The sequence below is a fragment of the Lichenostomus cassidix genome, chromosome 6 (genome assembly GCF_008360975.1).
Source record: "Lichenostomus cassidix isolate B80296 chromosome 6, HeHo_3.0, whole genome shotgun sequence".
Lineage (NCBI taxonomy): Eukaryota > Metazoa > Chordata > Aves > Passeriformes > Meliphagidae > Lichenostomus > Lichenostomus cassidix.
Genome location: NC_139487.1, coordinates 25,511,602 through 25,537,837, shown reverse-complemented (window position 1 = coordinate 25,537,837; position 26,236 = coordinate 25,511,602). Strand labels below are relative to the sequence as shown.

Sequence of the window (26,236 nt, the reverse complement as noted above, 5' to 3'; positions counted from 1 at the left end):
GTATTTGTTTAATAAAAATTATGGAAAGAAAGGCCATCTCAGAACATAAAGACAAGACAAACTCACATGGGACGTGGAGCCTGTTGAAAGGCTGGGTTCCCACAGAGAAGTCCCCCTTTGGTGTGTGCCCTGTTTTATAGAGAGCCCATTGGCAATTATGCTATCCATTGGCTCTTATTTTCCATCCTGCTACAACATTTCTAAGTTTATCTCGCACATTTGCTGCTACTGTGAAACACAAAATGACCACTGGTGACCCTTGGAAGCAAAATGGCTCACACCACCATCAAATTTTATATACATTAGGAATAGAAAGTACATGTCATATTCCAGGTACTGGGGGTTTGGGTTTCTGAATTCTCTTGCTCTTTAAAATTTATTCTTACAGGCTGTTTCCTGTTTGCTTTATACATGTGGAAAGACCCACTGAAGTATACACATACATCTTCAGAGGATTAAAAAGTGTAGGGTGGACACATTTTTCTCCCAACTGTTATTTCTGTAGGATATGGTAGGTTTTTTTGTGTACACAAGTAGAAACTTGCCTTTATTGTAAAAATAAGAATACTGGTACAAGGTCCTTGAGTATGATTCTAACTATGCTTCTGAGGAAAAAAAATTAGTTAATTAAAACAGATTATGTTAGGCTTTGTCAGCACCTAAATCCACAATACCATTACCAGCAATAATCACCAGATCCTCTAGTTCTATTGTGCATTTTGAGCTGAAATATCTTTGAAAGGGATTGCACATATGAAGAACAGCATTGTGCATGTGGCCTATGCAAAACAATAACAAAACAAAAATAGTAACTTTCCCCCTTGTGCTTATTTCAAAGGCTTTTGAATAAAATCTCAATATGTCACAAGCATCTCAGAGAATAATTATTGACTATTCAAACCAAGCCAACTGAGAAATTATGACATTTACCATACAAATGCATCACTTAACCTTTGCTCTATGAAGAAAAATAAAACCCCTGAAAACGAATAAATGTGTGGATTAATTTTTACACGTAAGTTTTTAGTCCCAGCCCAAAAAGCACAATCCCAAACAGCATCTATCATCCCCTTACATTCCTCACTCCCTTCTCCTAAAAGGACCCACTCTGCATCTCTGCAAGAAACAATACATTATAAAATAAATACGAGAAACCCTTTATCTGGTCATTGGCATATATGAAAACCAACAGCTTTCCCTGTGCACAGAGCCAGCTCTTTCTCAATAGATTACAAGGCAGCATGCAGGCAGGGCTTTGGGGTATTTTTGTCCCCATACAAAACCTGAGCCATGCAGGTGCAGCAAACTGAGCACTGTGACCTTTGCTGTGACCCCACTGCCAGGCTGTTTGCATTTCCCTTCATTCCCCACCCATGCCTTTCCTGCCACATGGTATTGGAATATCCTGAGGAGCCAGAACCTCACTTCTGAAGTGAACCTCAATATAGCATTTGGCATTTAAACGCTCTTTGGTGTCCATCATCCCCAAAATCCCATAGACAACCACAGAGGAGGACTACATGGAAACCTCATACAGAATATGGAGATTTCCAACAAAATATGGATTCCCATAAGTTAAAAGAGAGTTGTTAAAGCATGTTTCTCAATATATTTAGATTTATGTGTGAGAAGTACCAAACTATATACAGCATTCTAAATTTAATTCATGAAGAGAATAAAAAAAGCCTGCATGTTCCACAAAATCTGTGATTGCCTCAGCATCAGACGTTCCACTCTCTCAAGAGTTTTCTCTGTTCTTTCACTTGCAAAAAGCTGCTGTACAGATTCTCTGCCATATGCTGTGGCTTGTGCTAAGGCAGAGTGAAACAAAATGCTACAAGGCACAGTTCACATATTTCCTTTTTGACTTTGGGTAAGTCAAGACCCTTGTTCTTTCTCTAAACATAAGGATATTGCTTCTTCCATTGCAGAGATTAACATGATAAAAAGTAATATAAACATATTAACCTCTAAAGGAATGAAGTCTTTGCAAATACATGAAATAGATAAACCCACCCCAGATAATTCTATTCCAACATCTTTAGGAGCATATGGATTACTTCACATAAAATATCATGTTTTATTCTAAGTCTCAGCTACTTTTATAAGGCATGGAGTTTTCTTCCTTAGACTTTTGTCTGTCTGGGTAGAATTTCCCTTTTAAAAGGGATTCAAGACATTCAGGTCCACAAGTCAGAAGTGGAAGTTTTTATCTGCTCTCCTTCACAGAAAGGACAGAGTCAAGGTTAATTGCACAGATTCCCATCTCCAACTGGAAACAGAGCAAGCTGACTTCTGCTGGCAAAAGTTCATAAAGCATTTCATAGTTTTGACAGTGATTCTCTCCTGGGAAGAACTGTTTGATAATTCTGATTGTAACAAAGATGAACAAAATCATTTTCTTCTACCAGTGGAACATCCACAGCACAAAGATCTTAATGAAAGCAAAGTGAAATAGGTGCAACCTATTTTATATTACAACTTTACTATATTTACATCATTTGACTACTGCCGTTCAACACCAGTGAGATAATTTTGTGCGTACCCAGAAGACAGAAAAGGAAGGGATGAGTGTTCAACCTGTCTGACTGACCTATTTCGAGTACTTCAACACTACTGCTGCATTGGCACTGGTTTTGCATGAGATTAAAAATGAAGCAATGAATTAAATGTAATGCTACAGACTCATCATGTAAAGGGATGCAGAGGTATGAGCTGTAACTCTGAGGCTGAGCTCTCAATTTTAGGTTGGTGAGTGAAAGGTGAAATCTCAATCTAAAGTAACAAAAAAAAAATCCTCAAATAAAATGAGTCAAATACTGAAGAGTTTTTTTAAAAAATAAGGCTAACCTTACACAGGGATATCTTGTGTTGTCTATGGTTACAGCAGAAGTGAAGGTGACAATATTCTACGTGAAACTTGTTATAAAGTGAAAATTTGATAAGCACTTTCAAACAGCAAGATCTTAATTCAGAAAGTAAATTAATTTTAACTTGAGTATCCTAAGAAACTATCTTTTCTGTTTATCTACAGGATACTTGGGATTTGTGCCAGCTACAACCAGAACTCAAACCTAACAAACTCTCCAAACCATATCTAAGTACATTCACTGCAACATATTAATTAAATCTTCGGCTTGTAACATCCCCATAGGAAGTTAAGGGATGAGAGGTAACTTTTGTCTTATAAGAAAAATTGTTACAAGTTCTTTTGTATTGACAATGTCTGAGCAAGACAATCCAATCCTATTACAAAATTTATCTATTTTCGTTTTGTTTCTAGGATGGATAAGGTCAGTCACTAAACAAATTCACTACCTAAATCTCATCAGTACTCTGTGTGTGTGCACTAATTTTCCTTGCTGAATGATTCAGTTTTAGAATTTATTACAGCAATTCTAAATTTCTATAAGACCTTCTACTATTGCCAAAAATATACCCAGTAAGCCAACCTTACCACATTCCTATACTAAATAAGAATTGAAATTACATATAAACCTTTTTTTTTAGCTTATTAATTTTTGATACAACATGAATATACATATTTTAACTTGAGTTTTCTAAGCATAAGAGAAAGATAAATATGAAGGCCAGTCCTCCTCCCTCCCCAAAGCTAATTTTCAGTGGGGATATAAGGGAAAAAAATTTATCTGGGTAATAGAGGCTGACAACTAAAAATGTATGGTGATATTTTAGACAATGAGCACACAGAATAAAACTTATGATAAAAAGGGTAAAGCTGTCTAAAACTGTGATCCTCTGGCAGTAATCTTCCTGCCTGATGGCTGCCTGCACTTTTGCTGATGTGTGAAAGGGATGAGCAGCTAAGAAAGAGCCCCCTAAGGAGCAAGAGTCCCACAGGAGAGAAACTTGATAGCTGGTGGAGAGAAAAAGAATCCCAAAAGATCTGAAACATTTAACTTCTGTTTTACATTAGGCCACTGTTTAGGACATTTCTATTAAAATGCATCAGGGCACTGAGGAAATAGTATCATAATAATAGGATGTGAAATTATGGGCCAAACAGCTTGAGCTAAACAAGATGAACTCTTGCCCTAGTCACACGTGAAAGCTTGCCGATTTGAGACCTAAAGCTCAAGATCTGTGGAAGATGCTCCTGGGCCATAAGGAGTGCACACAGCCCTGTATGCTGCGGTACTCCTGCAGCTGAGGTGCATTGGAGAAAAGAAATGAGCAGCTCTTGGTGGAAAGAGCAGGGAATCAGCAGCCATTTTCAAAGAAACTCCCTCCCTTCCCCCCAAAACCACATCATGTCTAGAATGGAGGGGGCTGGCACCCCACAGAGCACCTCTGGGTTTTGTCATCTCCTATTGTTCAGTGCAGAAGGGCACTGACCAAAAAGTGACACTCCTGTCACCAAGCCAAACACACCCAGCTCAGTAATAACTCCATCAGCATTTACCCCATAAGCAGCACAGCACTTATGGTTTCTGAACACAGAAAGCTCTGCCCTTGCTACCAAAAATGAAAATGAAATAGCAATTAAGGACAGCAAGAGGCACTAAACACCAGAGAACAGGAACAGCCAAACCTTCACAGCACAGTGAGGCAGGACAATTTGCTTCCTTATTCTTCCACTGGGGAGAAACTTTAGAGTCCAGTAGCCCCTCTCTGTACACTTTTGCTTTGTGCATGCTCACATGGCACAAGAGAGAACCCCGATGTCAATGTTGTGGGAGTGCTTTCCTGGCATGGTGAATGGCATGAAGGGAGCAGGGAGAATCCAGCATGGATGGGACAGCACCAGCAGCAGTGACTCATGCAGCCACCAGAAAATGAATGGCAATGGAGTAGTACCAAAAAAGCCAACTGCAAAGTACACTGAAAGAAAATTCCAGTGGAACAGCAGCAAGTTCAGGTGGTGCAAAGCCTCTTTATAGCACCCTTGTCTGCTAAAACTAATAGTTACTGGTTTAGGCTGGGATAGTTAACATTCTCCCTAGAAGCTGGCACAGTGCTGTATTTTGGATTCAGTATAGGAATTATGTTGATAACACCCTGATGTTGCAGTTGCTGCTAAATAGTGCACAACACTACTGAACTAACAGTTAAACCCACTTGTGTTTGGTACTGAAACCTCCTAGCTAATATCTGAAAACTTCACCTACTTGATCTACCATCAAGTCTTACTCTTTCTGTCATTTTTGCTTGCTAAAAGTCACAGCTCCAAGCAGCTCCATCTTCTACTGCAGCTCCAAGGGATGCAAAAAGCTTCAAAGCATAAATCACAAAAGATTAAAGACTGGAAAATATTACAACTGTATGGTAAATTTTTTTAAAATAAAGTAAATAAAATTTTTTTTCCAGAAGGATTTTGTTTTGGTGAGATTTTTCTTCCCCCAGTACTTATTTTTTGCAGGGTATCAATAATCTGCCAGGTCCTACAGACTTTTCAAACCATACATTTCCCATAGAAAGTATTTTTCATGGAACTGGTAAGGTTGGAAGGCACCACTGGTGAGGTCACCTGGGCCAACCTCCCTGCTGAAGCAGAATCAGCATGGTACAGGATTGCCTCCAGCTGGCTCTCCTGCTCACTCTCTGACAGAGCATGTGAGCTCCACAATTCTGTATGAAAGCCTCAAGTGTGTGTGTGTGAGAAATTATGTAGTATCCTGCTCCAGAATGATGACTCACTCCTTCTTCTTGTCTTAATTTTTGGCTGCTTTTTGTCACTTCCCTACATCTTCTCTGATTCTGTTACTTTCCCTTCTTATCCTTGTTTTCTATTCTAACTCTTATAACCACACACAGTTCTGCACTTTTAAAATGTCTTTGCTATCCTATTTTTTCCCCCACCATCAGTATGAGAAATCACCCAAAGCGAAACTTCCATTCTGCCTTTATTCTTCTTGCAATATGACCTTCCATTTCTGCAAAGTCTAAACTGAGCTGAGCTTTCCAGCTTTCCTGAGGCCCTTCTGAAGCCATAGTTTGTGCTGGTAACTGGAAGAATCCAAGGGAATGATATTTAGATACAAACTTCCTGCGTGAGTGCTGTAGAGTTTATCAAGTTTCCTTAGGATGTATACAACATATAGGGATAAATCCAAAGACCATTAAGTGCAATAGGCCTTGGAAAAGTGACATAATAATTTTATATGTAACTCCAGAAAGATAGCTTCTGAGAATTTTATTACATAAAAATATTATGGTTTTATAAAGTAATAGCACTCTTTAATCCTGCCTTAGTAATTCCTTAGCTGATGAGGGTTGTTATTCCTAAGATCCCCAGCATCATTAACATGTAATATAATAACATCTTAATTTCCCAGCTGATGTTTTCTTTGATCTCAAAGCTTGCATTGCTATTATCAACAGTGCCCTGTCATTGGAATTTCTCCCTATATCTTGCTCAATTGCTGGTATTGAACATTCCACTCAAATCTCAAGCTAACATCAGAGCTGCCAAAGTGTATTTGACAGTTATTGTTGATGGCTACATTGTCAGGAGCTCGCAGCAAGTCAAGCAATATCATAATTAAGTGCCATTTCTCTTGACTGCTGCTGTTTTAACCAGGGTGCATTTATAGATTTTTTTTTTTTTTTGCAAAAATATCGTGAGAGTAGTGACAGGAAAACCACAGAAAACGATCATTAATAACTTGAAACATATTTTGCTTTTCCTACTAAACTTAAACAGAAATGTGCTGTTCTGCCTGGGAGGGCTCTGGAGGGTGAGGACAAGGGCTTAGTCAGATGCAGAGAGATGTGACAAGGGACACTCTGTTCCTACTGAAGTGCTACAGTTTCTGAACAAGGCTCTGCAGGCACAGGGTTATGTATTTATGCACTGCCTTCTTTTGTTCCAAGCCTCACCTTCCCACAAGGCAGCGTTCAGGGATGGATGTGACAAAAGGAAAGAGGCTGATGGAGGGAGCCAGAGAAGTGTCCTTCACACAGCGTTGTGTCAGCCTGTCCTCCCCTTGAAGCCACCCCCACTGGCAGCTCCCAGACATGTGGAGGATTGAAGGATGCAGACTTGTGTGCACATTTCTTGTTCTGCTGATTTCCCCTGCCTACTCCATGCGCCAGTGGAACTTGGAGACAGAGATCTGGCTCAGCCTGCTCTGTCCCTCACCTCTACAGGCACAGTGGCATCCCCCTCACCTTGTCACAAAAAATCCCCTTCGCTCAGGTCCCCAGCACAGAAAGTGCACGTTTGCTCACCATAATGGCTACAACACTCAAGTCTAGGCTGGATAAATGATCAGACAGAAAACCAGACTGTGCTGGCAGAGAGAGAAGTAAATATGGTGACTGTAAGCAGCTACACTCTCCCTTCAATCCCACAGTCTCTTTGCCAACATGAGGGATAACATTGTTCATAAGGAGCAATGTCAGGTGCTCAGAGTGCCCTGATGTGAGCAGCAGGGTTGGGACACAGCTAAGCCCTGAGCCCACAGAATGTCTAGCAGTGCTCTCCCAGCGCTCACCCACGGGGAGGGATCTGCCTCATGAGCTTGGCAGGGCCTGAGGGTTGGCAGAGCTGCCAGAGCCAAGCTGCTCAAATGCCAGCTTGTCTGGGGCTGTGACTGCTGGGTGTGAGCCTCACCACAGCCCTGTGCTGCAGCAGGGCTGAAGGAGGCAATTCCAATCTTCAGCAACTGACACACTGCATGACATCAATAATACATCCTCATTGTGCTCCTAGTTAAGAGAAAGTTCTTAAAGTGCTTGAGAAGACAGGAATTACTTATTCTTGTACTCCTCTTCCTGGCCTCCCAACTGATATATACAGAAACCAATATATAGTCCAGCCTCTCTATATTAATACATTTAGGTGGATTTAAAACGTGTAAATTGCAGCTCAAAGAGATGCAAACACACGTTTAAAGGCACGTACAAACTATGTAAACTTTGCACTATCCTTCAGGAGAAGATAAACTTTGCCCCCTCTCTCCTTTACTGAAAATACACAAATACATTTTTTTACTGATAGCATTTTAAATTTCAAAATCCCTTGCCTGGGCTGATCCTTTTTTCAAGAGTGAAGCACAGTAATTTTCAAGAAAAGTCCATAAACTTGCCACTTCAAAAGGATGCACAGTTACCTGAAACCATACAGTGAAACAATTTCTTATAATCTACAGAATAATAAGAAATTAAACTGAGCCGTAGGAAAAGTATTATCAGAATGACACACAAAATGACTTTAAAGCTAAAAGTGACTTAAAAATAAAATAAATATCAAATTTGCTCTGACCCTGAGGAGGTTATTGAGAAGATGGAGCCAGCAGTACAGGGCAGGAGGACAAAACAAACTGTAATTGAAACAAGTTTCCCACTGGGTGTGAGGAAGAACCTCTTCCCATGAGGATAGCTGGGGCTGGACCAGGCTGCCCAGTGAGCACAGGCAGCATTCATTTATGGAATTACAGAATATTACAGCATCCTGAGCTGGAAAGGATCCACAAGGATCTCCTGGTCCTGCACAGAACAGCCCTAGGAGTCACACCTAATGCCTGAGTGCATTGTCCAAACACTTGATCTCAGCCAGCCTTGGTGCTGTGACCACTGCCCTGGGGAGCCTGTTCAGTGCCCAGCCACCTCTGGGGGAAGAACTTCTCCTGATGTCCAGCCTAAACCTCCCCTGGCATAGCTTCAGGCCACTCCCTGGGCTCCTGTCACTGTCACCACAGAGCAGAGATCAGTGCTGCCCTTCCTCTTCCCCTCACAAGGAAGTTGTAACTGCAGTGGGGTCTGCCCTCAGCCTCCTCCTCTCCAGGCTGAACAGACCAAGTGATCTCAGTCTCTCCTCATACAGCATCCCCTCAAGGCCCTTCACCATCCTCATGGCCTCCTTTGGACACTCTCTAATGGTTTTGTCTTTTTTATACTCTGGCGCCCAAATCAGCACTCAAGGCAAGGCTGCACCAGTGCAGAGCAGAGCAGGACAATCACTGGAGGTTTTTGGCACCCAACCAGTTGACTGTGGAGCTCCTGAGTTATTTTCTGCCTGCATGAAAGGAAGCATCTTTACACAGTCACTCCATAGCAATCTGAAGGACACATCACACCAATGTCAAACGTTTTCAACAGAAGCCTGTCTGGTGGTACCAGTAATAAACATTTCTACTCAGACTGCCTGGGTGGGTGTTACAAGGCAGAAGCTGTCATACACAATAGTGATTCTGACAGCACAGGGCAGCTTCTGATGTGCTTTGTAGCATTTCTGGTCATGGTTTTTATCTAAAAACTGCAAATGGAAATACCATGCCAGAAGCAAGCGCTACCTCTGGTTTATCACAACATTTTAGCACAAAGCTCACTTTGCCCAGCAGTAATGGCCAAGTGTTTTCTGACTCATGCTTTACATGACAGCCCTTTCTGTATCCCTCAGCCTCACGTCTTTTAAAATTATTCACACTACTTTCTGTGGCAGTCATGATGGACAGCTCATAGCTATAGGTCCTGAGCCTTGAACAAACATCGCTCAAGCACCCCGGCTCTGAGCACGGCTTAATGAAAAGAATAAGCAGACTTGAAGAGGCTGAAGAGAACAAGTCAAACAAAAGCAGCTGAATAGCAATAACTTGGCCTACTTGGGCTTGCCTGTGACCCAGTTTTCTCTGCTGCCTGGGCGAGACATGTTTTGAAGAGCTGGGGTAGCGCTGAGAGACCGAGGGCGGGCTGGCGGAGGCAGGAGGCAACAGCTGCCTCACTGCCATGGTGTGGAAGCTCAAGGTGAAAAACACAACAGAACAGACTGCAGAAGAGCGTGCTGCTTACAGTCCTGAGGCTGTGGACAAAGTGTGAGAGTTCATGGAGATGTCTTTATGATTGCAACTGAAATTCCGCACAGAAAGGCTTCTCTGCTGGACCACCTGCTGCCTCTGGCTCTAAGTAGTTGTTCTCTCACCTACATCTGAAGTTACTCATTTTAAAATGAGTTACCTTCACATTTCCCAGCAGCTTTGGATAGTTATGTCACCAACTCAGGAAAAATCCAGCTTGCAGAATTATCAAGAAGGCATTTAGGTAACATCTCTGAACATCCTAACTGCCTTTGAATTTTTCCTTTGCTGTCAGGTTTTGCAAATGCCAAGGTAAACATATTGCAATTCCATGTTGCGCTTCATAAATCCTCTTTGACAGCTCCTGTCTGTTTTGCCTCTCAGAGCAGCACTAGGGAGGAGATTCCTACAGATTTCCCCTTTCTACTCATCATCTTAGGGGTATACATCAAATACCCACTCTAAGAAATAATCAGGAAACAACATGATTCTTCAAGTTGCCAACATATTGCCACCATCAATTTCATTTTTAACAATATTGTCAGAGAATGCAGAGGTGATATGCAAAAATGGTAGTGATGAACTAAGATAAATGAACTTAATAAAATGTTCCTAAGAAGTTAAGGATTTACAGATTCCTCAGTTGCTAACAGTGAGCTAACAGCTTAGATACCTTTTCTTCTAAACCAGTTTTGTTTATATATGTTACATATATCAGAATGATATGTATTCCTATGTTTATCCTATGTTATGTTTATAGCTGGGAACCCTATTCAAGAACCTTCCAGACTGACATTCTGCAACCCCAAATTCTTCTCACTTGCAGCTTTTATTAATTCTCACTGTGTATTTCCACCCTGTTTAGACTCATTTTTTAACTGGAAACATTTAAGAATTATTTTTTTACGGAATAATCTGGGAAATCCACCTGTGAAGAGTCTTGCACAGAGTAAATCAAGAATTGCTAGAAACAGTGGGACTGATTCTGGTCTACTTTACAATATGCAAGAAAATAAATGAAATAGCCATAACAGATAAAAACACAAGAACCATCATTCAGATGTGAGCTGACCTCTCATATTTTGTCTCAAATGGCTCTTATTGAACCAAAAATCTATTTCCAGGTATTCTTAACTGGCACAAAGAACATCAAATGTTCCAATAATGCAGAATTAGATCTCAGAAAATACAGACAAGAGAATCAACTTCCACCTACGCATTCCAATTAGGCAAAGCCTTCATTGACCAGGCCTATTGGGAAACAACAGATTTAAGCTCAGTAAGACTATTTTCACAGATGCAGCTGCAACATTTGCCTAAAGCAGATGTTTTCCCAGGCAGAGGCTTGTGAATCCTCTCACCAGACATTTTGCAAGGATTCAGAAACACTGACCAGGATGCTGTCTGAATACACTGTGTATTTATGCTGACCTATTTCCTGCTCCATGTTTTATTGTTATTCCATCTCATACTGGAATCATATACCAAGTAATTTCTCCTCTAAAAACTTTTTTTTGTTTTTCTTTAACCTTTTGACAAAACCAGCATTATTCTCCAGGTATTCTGAAATCAGCCTAAGTTTCCATAACTTTATGAGCCAAACTATGTCCCACAATGATTTCTGACCTGTATTAGCTGAATTTACAGTGAGAACCATGACTGACATCTCCATCAAATGCTGTGCATGTCTCCAAATTCATCCAGTCACTGAGGCCATTTATGGGATGAACTTCAGTAAGTGACTGTTAAAGTGCATATTTTTGCTTCAGTGGATTCAAAAGCATAACCCAGTCAGTAGGAAATAATTTAGAGGTAACTCTTGCAGTGTGTTTCCAGCTTACTATCAGATTTATCACTTTTTTTTTTTATAAAGACCACTATAAATGCTAAAAAAATTATATCCAAGACCTATTTATAGGTAACTAGGGCCAAACAATCAAAAAACAACCCATTATTTTTAGTAGAATAATTGTATGAAATGGTTGCTTTTCCTCCAAGAGTTCTGTGAACAGGACAGAGAGGAACTATTGGCTGATTCTTCTAACTGAAGTACTTCCCACAGAAAAAAAAAAAAGCTTTAAATAGTTGAGAAAGATATTGGGATTTTTCAGAAGAGTCCTTGAGTTTCATTCTCCAGATAAAAGTTAAACAAACTGCAGTGAAGGCTGTCATCATTCCCCTACCAGGCAGAGAAGAATCACAACCCAGAAGCAGAAAAGGAACTGAGCAGATACTTCTGGAAGAATCTCTGAAAAATTCATTTCTAACACTTTACAACTAACATCTGATATCACAAAGATACATGAAACACTCTTCAGGTGTAGGATCAAAATTTACCCTGGATCAGACCTCACCCTTTTACACTTTCTAGCTTGGTTTCAGCTCACTATCAGGTAACTCTTCCAGAGTGTCTGGGAAAGAATAGAACAGTGAAATCATCCTCCCAAATCAGCTCAAAATCAGGGTGTTTTGACAGTCTTTGTAAGTTCTGCTGCATCCTATTGCTACCTCAACTATCTTGTTGAAGTTCTTGTGCTCTATGTGCTCCAACTACATACACATGCTGCAATTTTCCCCAAAGTTTCCACAACGGCTAAAGAAAATTCAGATCTTCTTAGCTAATCTTTAATATGAAATGGGCTGAAATTGGTAGAACAGGTTTGTGGCTGGCTAGGTACAAGTGATATAAAGCCCTCTCCCATGAATAACGGAGCAGAAACATCTGAGATAAAGAAAAGAAAGTCTCAAAGTTTAAATACCTGTCTAGAGGCATTTGGGTTTGGTGACTTTTTTTTTTTTTTTTAAATTACACTTCTAAAGCTTAAGAATAAACATTTTCAGATACCAATTAAGAGACACAGGTATGTATTCCTCTATTTTAGGGAACGAACCAGAGAAGGAGATGAAATGATTAAAGATAAGAAGGAAGGATTTGAAGAAATGGCGAAAGCTGAGCTTCCCACATAGATGCTGGTCACTTCTTACAATGCTGAAATGCAACAGACTTCTGCTTGCATGTTTGCAATTTCAGTAAACTTCAGTATTACTATTGAAGAAAAATACTGAATAAAATGCACAGGACATGGACAAATATCAGCTTGTCTCTAAGACTCACTGGATCTACACAACATGGCCTAAACCCTAGGATTTTTACAGCAGACATTTTTACGTTTTTGCACAGACACACACACACACACCTCTGTGTGTCGTCTTTCCCAAGTGCTCCTGCTCCCCTGTGCTAAATCTCTTCTAGCAATATTATTCCATGACAAATAATTTAAACAAGCATAGGTGATGAAGCAAGTACCCAGGAAGTTCATCCCCAGTACAATCAAAACAAGCAGTGCATTTCCTGAGAAAAGTCAGTGGTCCAAAATGCCACTGGGTTTTCCCAGGGGAACAGAGTATTTTACCACCTGGAAGGCCTCTCAATTTTAGCAGAAACAAAATAGATGATGCCAGACATCTCTCTTAAAAAAAAAATGTGGCTCTTTTCCTAAATAAACTCCCAAACATGGACAAACATGCACTAACTAGCCCATGGATTCTTGTTTCTCTCCTAAATTATAAATACCCTTGAAGGCAAAGAATCTAGGAGAATATAATCTGACTTTTCAAAGCCTTCTAAGTTGCCTTAGACCAATATTTCCTACCTGCCTAGCTAACAAATCAAGACACCTTCCTTTATTATTGACTACTGCTCTCCACATGGGAATGCATGTCTCTGGAATAATGCAATGATTCATTCTGAAGTACTATAAGAACTTTATTTCAACCCTTCCAAATGAGATCTTTGCCTAGTGTTAAAATTGCCAAATGTCTAACCAGATTTCTAATAACCTTATCTGCTTTTTATTTGTACAGAAAAATAGCAAGCTTATCTCTTATAACAACTAATTATAATTATTTAATTACAAAGATCTTTACAAGAATCCTACCTATTAGATCACAAAGATGCTGCTCTTAAGGAAACATTTAAAATGCCTCATAGCTGAAGCCATGCATATTTATCTTTCATTCAAACCTCTGGTTTCTGTGTATTAATCTGTTGTCTTTTAAAAAAGGAATTTAAAAAAAAAGCAATAACTTCTATTATGGGGTTAATTCTGACATTTATAGAAAACTATTTATTTAGCTTTGCATTTAAGAATTCAATCAAATATTTTTCCTTGATTTGCAACAAAGCTGCATCATTTCGATATAAAGGTCATCTCAGGACACAAGGACCTTGTAAGACCTATGAAGTCAACATAGCCCAGAAACTTTTTTTGAGGCTAGCATTTGCTTTATTTACTATCACCCATAACTTTTATTGATTATATAGATTTATTCAGTATCAAGACATTGCCCCTAAACCACTTTGTAGTATGATTCTGGTGAAAAATTCTACTGGCTGAAGAACTCTGTAATCTCATAAGATCTCTTCCAAGACAAGCAACAATACAATCTGCTCCTCCCTAACAGGCACAAACTACTTTTTCAGACCCTAAAACTAGAGATTCAGCAATTCAACCAAATGGAAACAATTTTTTTTGTAAGACAGCATAAAATACAAGGGCTTTTACATATTCAAAAATATTCAGATATGAAATGAGGAAAAAGCCTTTTTATGTTAATCAAATAGCCAAATGTCAGCAACAGCTCTGCTACTTGGCAGCTCATAGAAGCTGCGGTGAAGAAAGAAGGGAAAATGTCTAAATAAATCCAATCCTAACAGGTTTTTCCTCCTCAGCCAAATTGTACCCTGTTGAACCTTCTCTACTGAAACCTTTCAAGTCTATGGAAAACTATAAATACCACCATTAAATTAATATAAATATAAATATAAATATAAATATAAATATAAATATAAATATAAATATAAATATAAATATAAATATAAAATGCCTAAGCACTGCTCTCTGGACCACAGAATACTCTTAGATGCTCCAAAAAATTTCCTCTCCAGAGAAAAACACAGCACTGAGAGATTTCAGAAAATTATAGCCATGTGACATAAAAGACACTATGAAGAAAACGATTTTTTAGTCTAAATTGTAGAAAGTCTTACCAAGCAATAAAATACAGAACTGTCTAAGTGAAGTGCCAGGGGAGGAGGACTTTAGACAAATGCTACACTAGGGACATTTGGCTTTTTGTTGCTATTTCTGTGATGTTAACACATTGATTACAATTTTTTTCACTAATGAGCAGCAATTATCACTAATGAGCAAGTGAAATTATTTGGGAGACGCAGATAATCAATTTACCAGGTTTACCTGCAATGCATGGCAAACCACTTGGATTGTATCGAACAGCTTTCCTCTCTGTTAATTGAAAAAAAAGAGAGCTTCCAATCCCAACCTCTATATTAACTGAAGAGAGGGTAAAAACTGAGTTGATATATTTTACTGAAAATTGCTCTTTACATATATTTAGAGATACTTGTCTCATATCCCAATTATTTTTAACTTAACAGTTACTGCACTGTGGTAAGAAATGCATCTCCTTCCTGTTTCTTTTTTTTTTTTTCAATGCAAATCCCTTTTCCAAATTGGATATTAATTTGCATGACCTTTTCAACATTTTTTGAAGAGCAAGTTGATTAACTCAAATTGTCTCAAAATATTTGACTAGAGAAAGAAGTGAATTAACTTCAGTTGTATCAACTCTGTCACAGAAGTAAAATTCAGTCTGTTTCAAAGTCTTCCCCTGCAACAGATTTTCATTTCTGCCAAGTCCAAGACTTGGTTTACTCCCCATGCAGGTGAATATTTTAATGGCACACGATTAATTCCTCTCTACATTATCCCAGGGATAAATGCCACTAGAGCAGTGATTCCCATCATCCTGCTGCTGCTCCACCTGAATACCGTAGGAGGAACTCAGCTGATGAGCAGCCAAAATTCAGTTCATGATGTAGGGAGCACTGCTTTATACTGAGAATTTCAGTTAAGTAATACTTAAGACATCCAGTTGGCTTCACTTAAGTCATCATTCAGGTAGCATGACCAGTGGTCTCCGATCAGCCCAGTTCTCATATTTTAAACACAAATCACTGATTTTTTCCTCAGAGCTAACAGGGTAAGAGAATATGACAGAGGAAGCAAGGATTTGAGGTTATAAATAGAAAACACACAGAAAGAAGGTAATTATGTCCTATGAAATATTTACTCAACCGCTGTTAATGGTAGGAGCAACCTGGATATACTCAGTGTCCAGATCACAGCCAGGGTTAACTTCACTGTTAACTCCACTGAATGGCAGGGAAATGGCTCAGGACAAGGAACAAGTGAAAGACAGTCACTCTGGTTTATGGAACCCTTCAGCAAGCCTGGGCAAATGGTATCTAGATCAATACTATGAATAATGTGTTTGATAAAGATCACAATATTTAAAACCTCTGTGGAAGGCATGGTGACAATGGTTAAAAAGTCAGAAATTATGTAAACTATTTTCCCAAGGTGGGACACTACATTTTCAGTAAAAAATTGTACAGCAAACAAGCCTACCACTCCTCCCAAAAAATTTAAGACCTAAAATTTCAGTAAAGCTTCAGCACTTTCGGCTATTAAGAAAAACCCAAACAAGGAAACAACCAACAACTGGTGCAAGTATTTAGCTTTGACAGTTAAGATGAGATTTTTTCAAGAAGCCTAATGAATGCTCCAGCTGCATTTTGGTTTAAATTAAGTGGCTAATTTATGTTGTGCTTCTTTGTTAGCTGCTAGTGATGGGCAAGGCCAGCAGCACGGGTGCAGAACAGCAGTAATGGACTTTGCATGACATGATTATTCACCAGTAAATGAGTCTGGGGACAGCTCAACACTGCTGTCACTTAAAGCTGTATTAAAGTGCCTGACATGGGCATGTTTAACTAAACACTGAGATGGCAGCTCCCAGAGTGAGCACTGCAAGTGAGAGCTTAGGAATGGCAAGATTCAAACCAAAGGAGCTCTATTCAGCCCGAGAAACTCCAAATTCTGCCAATAGGCTTTTTTAAAATCACCTAACAACATCCTTTCAAATAATTAAATCTTCTCAGATGCTCTTGGGGTTTACTTCTTCCTTCACAAAGCAAACTGTTCTCCTTACTGTTTGCAAGGCTTAATAAAGGAGCCTCACTATAAATGTCAAAATCAGCCAGTATTTTCCCAGACACTTTGTCCCCGGTTTTGGCTCAGACTCTTCCATGCTGAATAAAAAGAGTAAATGATGGAAATAAAATACAAAAGTGAACTGCAGGTACTGTCCTTGTTCCCAGCTGATCAGATTCTTATGCAAAAACAACAAACCCAAGAAGAAATTATTGCACTGCTGCTATTACTGGAGCAGTCTGGATTTTTTATTTTAGTTTGAGGTCAAGACAAATATATATCTCTATATCTGCAGTGCCAAACCCACATTCTCTGAATAACACCCAACACTTTGCACAATAAACTCCCTGGAGCATTGAACACATATTGTGTTTAACATCCTGGACTCTCCCTTGGGCTCTCACATGCTACACAAAGCAAATAAACAGTTTTAAGAATCTAAAACATTTGAGGACAAGCAGCAATACATTAGTCTTTCCACCTCAAGCTCAGTGGGTATTTGCTGGGATGTACTTCACATAGATAGAGTTTCAAGTTCAGAGAAAGCTGACTAGAAGATAAAAGGTCCTGATAACCTTCAAAGCTGTGCACTGCTGCTGAAAAATGCTCACTTGCCACGAAAGGTCTCCAATGGATTAGCAGGTTTGTGGTGTGCAAGCCCTCCCCATGGCCTTTCATTATATTTCATAGTCACTTAAGCCTTTTCCTAATAAAAAGACAATGCCAAGGGTGAGATTATGAAATACCCCAAAGTTAAGTTGATAACGGTTTAATTAAATGTTGCTCCCTAACAACATTTCTGGCATGGCTCTGGCAATAAAAAGTGAATGTTGCAATTGCTTCCTTTTCTTTTCCCATGACACTGCCTTTCAGGGCACATTGCAGAAGATCTGGTTACATGACATGGTTGCTAAATTCAGATTTACACTGAGCGCAAAAAATTCACTTTAACTTTGGGTTTGGTATGGAGCAGGCTCTGCATGATCAGATTTTGTCTGCTACTTTTTAATTAAAATAATAGGGACAGGTCCTCAAAGGGAGTAAGTGAGCACAGCTCTGTTGAAGTGAGTATTTACCAAGTCTTCCCTCAAAGTCAACAGCAATACTTCCTATTAAATCCACAGTGTGCTTTCCATGGAGATGCACATCTCTGTACAGAGAAACTTCGTGGCACTTATAAGCAAGACCAATTCACTTAACCAAGACACTTAATAAATGCACATTTCTCTTCTGTATTTATTCTTTTGGATGTTGCTTTACTCATTCATGCAGTGAGTAATGGCTCTAAGTGCCACACAGCCTTGTTTCCACCCTACAAGTCACCTGTGATGGGTAAGCAGATAAATGGTTTCCTAATATCTTCTCTATGGTAACTTCGTTGACAATGCTATATTTTTCCATAAGTAAACCAACTTTAGCTTGGAAATTTTACTTTGATAAAGGCTTGGGGTCAGTGCCTGATCATCTGCTGCTGCTGAAACAGGCAATGTGTCACATGTACCAAAACATTCAAAACATCAGCTATTTTCTGTGGAAGACATAAAGAAGAGCGATTAATTTTACATTTCCCCTTAAAATTGGACTGCTCTTATGGCTTTGAATTATACAACACAATAATCTTGTCTGTTAAAACTGCATACATCCTTCTAGTAGAGTTTCCTTAATAACACCCAAAAAAAAAAGGACACTCAGATTGTATTAAACCTGTAGCACAAGAGGGTATATAAGAGTTTTACCAGGGCAAACTGCAAATCTAAATAAAGAAATGCATAATGTCACGGAAATTTAATAAGGAAAAAAATATGAGCTCATTTTCAAGAATAGAAATGCCAATAAAAATATGCACAAGAAACACTATCACATGAGAAGCAAAATTAATTAAATCCCAGTGTGAAACTTTGCCATGGTACATTTACCAGGCAGGGCACAAAGCCATGAACTCTGAATCAGACATCCCATCTCATGCACAGAACAGCCACAAAAAGCATTTGTCACATTTGCCTGCAAAAGCAGCAGCTTGCAGCAGTGGTTCGTGGCACCAGAGGTCACATCCCCACTAGAACAACCTCCACTCCTCTCCTGATCCACAAGGCACATTTTATTGATGTTTCTCCCCAGACCTACACTCATTTTCTGACTCAGCTGCAGCACGTACTGATTTGTTCCCTCAGCAAAACTCCTGGATTCACTTTTGCCATGAGAACCATCATTCCCAGACTTAGCTTTTAGGTAACAACAGGAAACAGTTCCTTTTCCTCTACAGCAACAGAATCCCAATGTCTCCTAGGATCTCTGCTGCCTTTCCCAGCTGATTATGCTGCCCTTAACCAACAGCTGAAGGGGTTTCACCTCATTTTCCTGAAGAGCCACTGACTTTCACCTGCTTTTAACTTTACCTTTCCTGCCTACATCAGCTTCAGTCTTAAAGGATTTGGCACAAAAACATGGGTCACCAGGAGGCTTACAGCATTTTGCAGCCCTGATCCATGGTGCCCCATGCTGAGCAAACAGCACTGGGAAGCAATCCAGCAGACATGAGTGTTTTCCAGACACTACTTGTCTCCTCCCTAAAAAGCTGCAATTTAGCAGTAGGTGCAGAAAGGCACAGCAGCAAAGAGAAGGGCACAGACACTTCATACACAGTATTTTGGACAACAGAACATAATTTCCACACTGTATTCATAACAAATGCTCTTGAGAACACCAAGTGCAACACTAACAGCTAAACATAAATGGAAGTTGATTAGCTGATAACGATACCCCTGTAGTTTTGGACACAGCTTCAATTGTTTATTTACTTCTACGTAAGACAAACTAGGCAGAACATACCCTGATGTGTGTGCAAGTGGGTGAGCAGCTCAGCCCCTGAGCACAGCACTTGTGCCTCTCCAGGGAGGTGCAGGAATAGGAGTGCTGCTGCCAAAGCAGTGCTCACACACAGCCTTTGCTTTCTCTAGTAATGAACCATAACTGGTTCATCTCAGGAGCTAAGGTCTTCTAATTCAGTGACATTAAATTAATGAACTGCATGACTCCTTACCTGTGTGGTACTTTTGAATTTTACAGCAGTAACAAACTTATAAACCAATAATTATTAAATTTACAGCAAGAAACCATTTTCCTCTGTAATACTTCCTAGCAGTAGACAACCTGAAGTGGTTCCTTTCTGCTTTCTGTTCCACAACAACAAACCAAAAAGTAGAGCATCCACTACATGATGGTCCATATTAACCACATTCCTAAGCAAAGAAAACTTAATTTCATACATTGCTAAATGTGCCTGGACAAAATGGGATCAATTTTTATATGATAAGATCAGTAGGTTAGATTGGAATTAATTAGAATTTGTGTGCTTGTGCACAACACAAATGGAAAAAAAAAGTTACTTCAATTAAATATGTGTGTACATGCTTTATTGAAAAGAGAAAACCAGAAAGGATTACAGAACACAGAAGAGGAAGCTACACACTAGCTAGCTGGTTTGGGTATTTCCACAGACAAAAGGAATTTGAGAGATCAGTAATTTTCCATTTACAGCTCTTGAGTTGTATTTTTGCTCATGAAACTTTGGATTTCTGAACTGATTCCTCTGAGAATATCTGTCAGGAATTAGGATTTATTTTATCTTATACAGTAATACATTTATACATTTACCCACTTAACAAATTTTCATAAGATACAGGAGCATTTGTCAGCATTTATCTTTCAATCCCCCACAGTGTAAAAAAAATCTTTGACAGATGCAATGATAAAAGATGTGAATGCCAGATTACATAAAGAAATCACAATTACATTACTTCTTGAGAATTATTATTAGAACTGTAAGTTTGCATCTATTGCAGCACCTGGGATACAAAAATACGGTTTTCATATATTTTTTAATCACTTTTATTCATTTCAGATACAATTCTGTCAACTTGTAAATGAGAATTATTATGTTATATGAAATTACTTTTGTTCACCAACTATGCGAACATTTTCAAATCAGTTTGCAACCATGAATTTTATCACACTGCACAAGAGAAATCTCACTTAATATCCAGGAGCGCAGCAGAACCAATTTCTTAAAAAATACACAGATCTCTCCCCAGTTAAGAAATCAAAGACATGGTCAAAACTCTGTTCCTTGCCATCACTCCTTCAGTGAATTCTTACCCTCCTGCAGCTGTTTCTGTTCTCAGCTGTGCTGCAGCAGCAGCTCACCTCTCCATGGCACCAGGGGGAGTCAGAGCTCTGCAGGGTAACTCTGCCCCTGACAGATCCTCTGGGCTGCTCCCAGATACATGGCTCAGCTATGATCAAAGATGGCAGGTGTTTTTACCACCAAATATCTCTAACAAACTGTAGGATGAGCTTCAAAAAATACCACAAGCAACAAACCTAACATACAATGTTGTCGTTAAGAACACAAAAGGTTACCTTCAGTTTCCACAATGGAAAGATCTTCTGTGACTTTTTTTTTATTGTGTGGCTAACTAAAAAATCTTACTCAGTTGCATTCAGGCTTCTCAGTGAATAAAAGAACTTAATGCATGAGCACTTGCTGAAGAACATGAAAAATAATGAAAATTATGATGTCATTTTACATTCGAGTTAAATGACAGGGAAAAAGGTGTCAATGTCCACTAAAATACAAAGCTAAGAAAGAGAGAAAAGAAAAACTACTATCCAAAGAGGCATTTTAATTATTTTAAAGTTATTAAAAGTTTCCTAGGGTTCATATATTTGAAATACAGAACACAACTAAAGCAATTTAAATACAAGAAAAGTTAGAAAGAAAACCGCTTAAGAGCAATCAAAACCCCCTTTTCATAAATTTTCAACACTGAGGTATGAGTCAATGCTGACTGTTAATCCACTCTTTGGGTTTATGCTCCTGATTCAGGCTATTGCAAAAGCATATGTCTGTTAATAAAAGCACTTACAGAACAAAGTGTGTTTACTTCAAGTTGTTTAGTTCAACTAGGCCTTGTTTGGATGGCATTCTCTAAAATTCATAACTCTTACTGATGCTCTGCCACATCCTATTACTGTGAACTGACTGTCAAGATTGCTAAATTGCTTTGCATCTTTTTGTGGCCATCAGAAATCTCAGTACTTCCAGTTGCTCCTTTACATTTTTGCCTAAATATAGCATTTAATGTGAAACCAGGTACTAGGCGAGAAATTCTCAATATCACAAACATACAGTAAATAACCAAAAGCATCTAAAATAGAATAACTTCCTGGCATTTCAGTTGTGATGATCTAATCTAGGACAACGTACTGCAACTCACTAATTTAAGAACTTGCTTTTGCATAAAGCTGATAAAATATTATACTGTAGGCCTGGATAATTACAAAGCTGCTGAGGGAGCTTTACTTTAGAGTTATATCATTTACTTTTTCTAGTAGTAGAATGACATAAATAAATGAGGACTAGTATAGCTTCGACAGGACAAGGAAAATAGGACTATCAAAACTAAGAGTAATTTTTTTTTACCTACCCAGAGCACAGCACTGTAAATAAGCAGAGAATTGAGTATCAATATGCAATTATTTGCCTGAATCACAAAATACCAAGTAGCAGAAAAGACATGATTCCAGAGTATTTCTAGACAAATAATAAACTGGGACATTTTATCTAGATCTAAGGAAAATCTGTTATCATTAGAACAATCAAGCATTGGGACAGGTAGCCTGGGGAAGTTGTGCTGTCCTAGGTTTTCAAAGGTTAATCTGGATAAAATCCTGAGCAGCCTGATGGCACCTGAGCTGAGCCTGCTTTGAGCATCAGCTTAGAGACCTTCAGATTCCACCCTGAACCATGCAGGGGCTCTGGAACATCCATTTTACAAATACTTTTTAAGGAAGTAGGAAACTCACAGTCACACCAACTGCTGCTCCAGAGGACAGAAGCTTCAGACAACAGGCAACGTAAATGAAGAACATGTGGGAGAATAGTAAGTGGCATAAAGCAAAATAGAGCTTTTTTTTATTAAATCAGCACCTCCTTAAAGGTAAAAAGGAAATAACTCTAATGTAATACTCTCAGCTAAAAGATAAAAAATTGAGGAAAAGAGTTTTGTATGCTACTAAATAATCTATTCTAGACAAAGAACCCCTTCAAACATATTGCATGGGGAGGCTAGTGCATAAAGAAAGAGACAGCAAAGAGGGAAGGGATGCTCTGAATTAACAGGTTGTAGCTCCTTGCACTGCAGGGCTCCATGCAATCGCCTAAAAGTCAGTTGGGAGATAAACATAAGGTTGCCAAAATAGCCTCTGAATGAAGTGAAGGCCCTCATTTATTACTGAATTATAAAAGAGGTTCTAGGCTCTACCATAAAAGGAATAAGAAGTTCTGAATAACAGATGCAGGTGTTCATATCTGGCCTTATGAATAATTTAGAAAATTTAACATTAGGGACTTTTTTAAAGACAAAATGATAGCATGGGCACCAGAAATAACAGTGATACCAAAATGACCAGGCAGTGAGAGATGGCTGCAGAGCTGTGACAGACAATGGAAGTGGAAAGGAAAACACCTAGGGCAAGCAAACAGCTAAAAAGCTGTTCTCAAGAGCAGTGACACGAGTAAGGCAGGAAGAAATAAAATCCTTTGGAGTGCAGAGGACTCTGCAAGCAGGTTTATCAGCACAGCTGTGCTACCAAAACCAGCATCCATATTTTTTAAAACACTTGAGAGCAAAAGAAAGAAGGATAAGATGAAGGCATCAAAGTGATTGAGCAAGCAATAAAGATGGCAAAAGTGTAAATGAAATGATGGATGGCACACACCTTGGCACCACAAAACAAGGAGTATAGAACAAGAGAAAAAGTAATATTGCATCATGGGATGTATTTATGGGAAGATAATTCCCAGACTAGTGAATAATATACTTCTATTTTCATGAGTTTTTATTAGCATGCTTTATTGAGCAAAGAAACTCTACAAATTTACATTGAAAGAAGATTTAGGGAAATGGAGATGATTTTGGGGAGTGGGGAGGCAGAAAATGGGCTTCTTAAAATGTGAACTGTTTTCCCATCACATTCTTCATGGTTGCAAAAGGGGAATACACTATGTCCCATTTTTGCTAAACTAGCACCACCAGAACCTTGAGCACAGGCCGGACATGCAGGAATGTATCTGGAGCACATTTCAATCCTGAATTCACAAGGCATTTGCCACAACAAGAGTTATGCCTGCAAACTTATAGGTGATTCTGAATTTTCTTTGCACAGGGACTGTTTGAGTTTCACGGAACATGACTGAACAGGATGATTACCAAACTGATTCATGGCCTACAGATGCTAAACCCAATCCATAAAGGTGTTGAGACAATGAAACCATAAAAATAGCTGAAACATGGATGCTACCAAGTCTTAAAAGGTAGAGAAAAAATTACAAATCACTTGAAAAAGCAAGTTGATATCATTATACTACTCACCCTTTGAGCAGAACAACTCCTGACATAAAAGTTGAACACAGCAGCATCAGTGCCAAGGCATACATTTGGATTGTCTTTCAGCTGTCCTCTATCCACACCAATTGCATCAGAGTCAAATAACAACCTTTGACCCAATACTGGCAAGTAAGATATTGGCCATCCAGCGTAGTTCTCACAAATCACTAGCTGTATTCAGCAGAAAATAAGTAACAACATTTCCATATTTTCCCCTGAGGTTTTAATGAATATTTTTCATAGTTTTATTGGAATAAAAACTTGACTAAAATGTGTGCTTAAAACAAGTAATTTTTGGGAAAAAACCCACATGAATACCTCTTCAACTTCAAAGAAACAGCATAATTTAGGACAATTACATCTACATTTTCTCCCCAGTTCACCTTTAAATAAGTTCATGAAATAAATCAATTTAGAATTACTTGATTTGTTATATAGAATTTCTGTAGGATTCACTCACCTTCTCCCACCAATTGTCATCCACCTTATTTCACTACCATAAGACGATGAATAAGAAGTGAGTAAGTGAATAAGATGATATTCACTACTGATTGAAAAAGTGAGACGCTCCACTACTACCTTACCTTGAAAAGAGACTCCATCAGGCAAGAGAAATTTAAAAAAATACACTAGATATATTCACAAGAAAAAAACTGGCTGAAATAAAATGTTCACTTGTTTTCATAGTTTTCTCTTCATCATTCATTAAAGAAACACTTAACTGAGACCATATTCTTGGTTTTGACTTAAGCACTTTACCTAGAATACTCAAGCCTAAAAAACCTTTGTGTAGCAAAATTCAGCAGAAGTCACAGTGCTACTGTCACTGAGGCAGGTTATTAACTTGAATTTAATAAAGTCATATTTTTATGAGACACTTCCTAACAATGTGCTATGCACAACTATTTACAGCTCAACAGTTTTGAAGGTCTACCCTGTCAGTCCACTGTATTGTACAAAATCTCCAGCCCAGCTGGCTTTATGTTCAGTGCATAGACTCTACTTTACAGCCTCAAAGAAAAATATGGCACAGAAGACATCCAAACTTTCCTCATCAGCAGCAGATCGTCCTTATCTTGAAAGCAAATTTAAATTATTTGAATGGGAGTAATGAGCACAGTGTAGAATAAATACAGAAAATGAAGTATCTGGTATTTTTCATTAATATCCCATGCGTGTATGCATTATAGTGATAAATACATATTTTTGTTTTTCTAAAGCTGATTAACTGTATTTAACACTGCTGTATTCATTCTCTGAGCATTCATATTTTATGAGCTGGGAAAGTTAGTGTATATTGTGATTTCCATTTTTCAAATGCTGCATCTCTTGTGGGTACAGGAGAGGACATTACAATAATAAATGAGTAAAACTTCAGTGTGTGCATGCTGTACTCTCCATTAAAGCTAAAGAGAGCTGTTTGTGAGGCAGCTGATTTGTAGTTACTCCTGTAAACAGCAACACACTTAAACAAAGTTAGTTCACTGATCAGCAGACATATGAAACTACCATAAAAGGAAAGTCCACAGAGGTACATACACCAAAAAAAAAAAAAAAACCAAAAAAACCCACAAAAACACCCAGGAAGGTACAAAAGAGAAAAGGTAGGGAGAAGAAGTTCAAGAGAGTAAAGAAACACACTCCTAGCTTTCCACAATTGCACCAAATTACTTATACATACTGAGCTTTATAATTACTATTATATACTGTTAAGCGACATTTATCTAGTTTTTTAGACTTAAATGATGTGGAGCCAGTCAGGAAAAGGACAGGCTCATTTCATACATCAGTCTAGTCACACATTGGATCCTGATTTCAGGTTCTGTACATTATATTAGAAATAACAGAAACAATATCAAAATATCCACTGACTTCCATATGTTTTAGTCAGAAATCATGAGCAAGACAAAAGTAACTCTTATTAAGTCCAACACTGCAATTCTCAAAATTTACA

At 38.6% G+C, this 26,236-nt stretch overlaps 1 protein-coding gene across 3 annotated transcripts in view; it reads right to left on the bottom strand.

Annotated features, from left to right (window-relative positions):
• NRG3 (neuregulin 3) overlaps window positions 1-26,236 on the bottom strand; it is a 341,403-nt gene that overhangs the window by 31,070 nt on the left and 284,097 nt on the right. The window lies entirely within an intron of this gene.